Source organism: Callospermophilus lateralis, chromosome 5 (assembly GCF_048772815.1).
Source record: "Callospermophilus lateralis isolate mCalLat2 chromosome 5, mCalLat2.hap1, whole genome shotgun sequence".
Taxonomy (NCBI): Eukaryota; Metazoa; Chordata; class Mammalia; order Rodentia; family Sciuridae; genus Callospermophilus; species Callospermophilus lateralis.
In genome coordinates, this window is record NC_135309.1 from 7,403,341 (window position 1) to 7,408,268 (window position 4,928).

General features: G+C 40.9%; 1 pseudogene; it reads left to right on the forward strand.

Moving 5' to 3' along the window:
* Nucleotides 1-3,737: 3,737 nt before the first annotated feature.
* LOC143400209 (olfactory receptor 2T34-like) lies at nt 3,738-4,595 on the forward strand (annotated as a pseudogene).
* The last annotated feature ends 333 nt before the right edge of the window (nt 4,596-4,928 follow it).

Genomic DNA, 4,928 nt, shown 5'->3' on the forward strand with positions numbered 1-4,928 from the left:
AAATCCCAAGCTGCTTCTCTCCCATATAGATACATGTGTACTAAAAAAAGCATTTATCACCATGTCTGCTTTAAAAATATATCTATTTTATCACTTGGTATGGCATTATCATTATCCCATACCAAGTGAAGTGCATAGAAGTGAGGTAGTCCCCTTCAGGAACTAGCACCTATAAAAACCACCAGGGGATTTCTAACTATCACACAAAGCCTGTATACAGAATACACTGCACTTGGGGGCAGAATCATCCAGACTGACAGTAGTGAGTATTTTAATAAGAATATTTACAAGGTTTAAGAGTCTTGGATAAGACGGTTTAAGATGGAATGTTTCATACTGTAACTGCTGAGGACTTGGCATGGTACCTTCAGACTGGGGCACACAATGAGGCCCAGACCCCAGAGTGAAATCTGGGATGTCACTGGATGAGTTTTTGTGAGCCATCACTGGATCTGTGATTCATGATGTGATTCATGAGCAGGTTGATGGCCAGAGCAACAAATACACACACAGATGTGTTCAATCCTAGGAATTTCGTGAAACAAATGGTGAAGTCGATTACGTTCTATTCTCTCCCTCCTGACCTACTAGAATACACAGTTATGTTATTTGCAGTTCTTAGTGTGACCTCATTATTGCTCCAAGTCTGAGATTAAGTACAGAATGTGTGGGTCTACAGATCTGATCTACTGATGTTCTGCATCACTGTTGTGCATCAATTTCCCCTTCAAGGCAATTTGAAATTTGGCATTATATTTCTTCTACTATTTTTAGATAAATTTTTTAGCAAAGGCATGGTAAATTGATGATTTTCTTTTTTTTTTTTCTTGACTGAACTACTTTTTCATTGGTGTATTATAGTCATACATAAAATTGGAATTCAATGTGCTATGCTTCTACATGTACATGACATAGTTTGGCTGACTTTATTCTGCTGTTCTACCCCTTCTGCATTTCTCTTCCCTCCCCCTCCCCTTCCTCTACTTCACTATTCATCCTTCTGTTTTCATGAGAGTCCATGTCTCCTTTTTTTAATTACTTATTTCTCTCTATGTTCTGCATATGTGAGGAAACATTTGACTCTTGACTTTCTGGGTCTGGCTTATTTCAATCAGCATGATGTTCTCCATTCATTTGTTTATCTGGAAAATGCCATAATTTCATTCTTCTGTAAGATTGAGAAGAAAACTCCATTGCCTATATACACCACATTTTTTTTATCCATTTATCTGTTGATGGGCACCTGGGCTGGTTCCATATCTTGACTATTGTGAATTGTGCTGCTATAAACATTGATGTGGCTGCATCACTGTTGCCTGCTGGCTTTAGATCTTTTGGAAAAATACCATGGAGTGAGATAGCTGGGTCACGAGGTGGGTCCATTCCTGTTCTTTTGGGGAATCTCCATACTGCTTTCCAGAGTGGTTGCATTCCCACCAACAATGTTTGAGTGTACCTTTTCCCCACATCCTCACCAACACTTATTATTATTTGTATTTTTGATAATTGCCATTCTGACTAGAGTAAAGTGAAATCTGAAAGTAGTTTTGATTTGCATTTCCCTGACTGCTAAGGACGTTGAATATTTTTTATAGACTTGAAAAAAGCAGCAGAATTATATATGCTGCTACCAACAAATTACTAACTTCTTGATATTAAGATTTTTTTTTCAGATGCATTAATGATATAAAATAACACAGAGAGTGCTTTTGTCAGCTTTTTCACTACTGTGACCAAAAGACCCAATGCGAACAAATTTAAGGAGGAAAGTTCATACTATGCTAACTTTATTTTTTTGTTGTTGTTGTTTGAATAAACACTGAGGAGTAAATAGCTGAGTCATGTGGTGGTTCCATTCCTAGTCTTTTAAGGAACCCCATATTGATTTTCATAATAGTTGTGCTAATTTACAGTCCTACCCAACAGCACATAAGGGTTCTTTTCTCCCCACATCCTCTCCAGCTTATTATTATGTGGATTCTCAATGACTGCCATTCTAACTGGAGTGAGATGAAATTTCCATCTATATGAAATTTCCATTTTGATTTGCATATCTTGATTGCTAAAGTTGTTGAACAGTTTTCATATACTTGTTGCCCTTTGTATTTCTTTTTTTTAAAGAAGTGTCTAGTTTATTTGTTCACTTGTTGATTGGGTCATTTGAGTTTTGTTGTTGTTATTGTTATTGCTGTTTTTGTTTGAGTTCTTTATATAGTGTGGATATTAATCCTCTGAGGAGCAGCTGGCAAAGATTTCCTCCCATTCTTTAGGCTCTTTCTTCATGCTCTTAATAGTTTCCTCTGTTGTGCAGAAGATTTCTTCCAAGTTATGTGATCTAAGTTGGATGGATTGAATACGCAAGAAGAGTTTTGAGGTTGGGTATTTTCATGGAGAGGGCTTAGACTCAGTTTGTATGTCAGAGGTACAGGTGGCCTGAAGTTCACAGAAGCTTTAAGAAGGAGAGAATGTTGCTTCTTTTGTTTGACTCTGAGAAACTGGCACCCCAAACTGGCTTGATTTAGATTATAGAGTTAGATGGAAGCAAAGCTAACACTTGGCTAGGAGTTCTGCAATTTTAAGACAAAAACCTTTCTGTTGTAATACTCTATATCCTGTATCCTGGCCTACACGGGCCCCAATATGGCTCTGTGGAATGAGATGGCGAGCTAATCTAAGAGCTCAGACCTTCTGGTCCATTTTGAATGCAGATTCTTTATGTTGGAGCCATAGTACTGAACTTAGACAATTAGAAAACAATTCTTCAGTACATATAGGTTTCAAATGAACACACAATGGGTTTTTATATCTGCCAGATGACAGAGAAAGGAGATTCTGCAATTAATTATTAAAATAATCATTTTATTAAACAATTACACTTTCACAATTTTTTTTTTGTATTTTACAAACATAGAGTCCTGGAGCAATCCTGGAGGCACATATATTGCTCAATTACATAATGTGTGAGGGAAGGTGATAGAATTTTCTCAACTTCAATTGAAATCACATAACATAAATTTACTGTTTTGTTATTTCAAGTATACAGTTCAGTGTCTTGAGAATATTCTGTGTTGTGCAAACTATCTCCAGAATTAATTTCACATTGTAAAACTGAAAGTAGGCACATGAAACCACTGCTCCCAGCTTCTCCATCCTTTCAGCCTCTTACCAACTATCTGTCCACTTCTATTTCTCTATATACCTATATACTACTCTATATACCTCATGTAGGTGAAATTGTAGTGGACTTGTCTTTTATGACTGACTTATTTCATTTAGCAAAATATCCCCAATAAGCATTCATGTTGTAGCATGTGCCTGAATTTCCTTTCTCTTAAGATTTCCATTTCAGTCTTTTAAAACAATTTGTAGATTCATTTATCTGTCAATGAAACTTTGCTTTCCTTCCACCTCCTTGTGGATAATGCTACAGTGAACTTAGGAGAGTAAATATCTCTTTTATATACACACCAACAAGCAGAATGGCCAGATTGTATAGTAATTATATACTTAACTTTTGTGAGGGTAAAACATCATCCTTGATTGCTGTATCATTTACGTGAACACTTACAGTTCATAGGATCTAAATGATTCACATTCTCCCCCAGACTTGCTATTATTTATTTATTATTGTAGCCACATTGTGGGTTGGAGGTGATTCTAATTCATATGTCCTTAGTTATGAATGACACACAGCAACTTTTCATGTACTTGTTGCCCATTTGCTTATTTTTTCGGAGATGGCCCTTGCTGGGATCATGTTTCTCATCTTCTGGATCTATACAGAACCTCGGTTCTGGACCCCCTCGTATTCCTTCATCAGCCAGCTCTCTCTCATGGATCTCCTGTACATCTCTGTGACTGTGCCCAAGATGCTGGTGGGCCAGGTCACGGGAGACCATATAATCTCCCCTGCAGGCTGTGGGATCCAGATGTTCTTCTACCTGACCCTGGCAGAAGCTGAGTTTTTCCTTCTGTCGGCCATGGCCTATGACCAGTATGCTACCATCTGCAGACCTCTGCATTACCCACTGATGATGACCCAGATGGTCTGCTGGCTGCTGGTGTCCGACTGATGGCTCCTGGGAGCACTGGATGGCTTGCTGTTCACGCCCATCACTATGAGCTTCCCCTTCTGCAAATCCAGGAAGATCCTGAGCTTCTTCTGTGAGGCCCCTGCCCTGCTGAGGCTCTCCTGCTTGGACATCTCCCTCTACAAGATGCTCATGTACCTGTGCTGCGTCCTCATGCTCCTGGTGCCCACCATGGTCATCTCCAGCTCCTGCACCCTCATCCTACTCCTCATCCACAGGACCAGCTCAGCTGAGGGCCGCAGGAAGGCACTAGCCACCTGCTCTTCCCACATGACAGTGGTGCTACTCTTCTTTGGTGCAGCCATCTACACTTACATGCTCTCCGGCTCCTACCACATAGTGCAGTAGGATGTGATGGTGTCGGCTTTCTATACCATCCTCACCCCTGTACTGAACCCCCTCATCCACAACCTGCACAACAGAGATGTCACTGCGGCTCTAAGGAGCCTGCTGCAGTCAAGGAGGCCCCTCCTGAGGGTTCTGAGAGGGCGTACCTGGGAGTGAGCCTGCCTCTTCCCCTCCCTCCTCCTCCCCCATCTCTCCTCTCAGCTGTCCCCAGGATCCAGAGCCAACAAGGAGCCGTCCCATAGTCCCACTCCTGTCTGGAGCTTTTCCTCTATGCTGCTATTCATCCTGTTTTCTCAGTGCATTTCACTTCTTGACATCATTTAACTGTCTCAGTAGCTGATCTAGTGGCTTTTACTCACCTCTCTCCATCCTGGGTTCACGGGGCATGTCCTGTGACCTAGGGGCCAGCCTTAACCCTAGCAGAGACTCACTGTGCAGACTTCAGACCTTGTAGAGCCCTGGAAGGGACGCTGGCTGCTCCCTCACTCT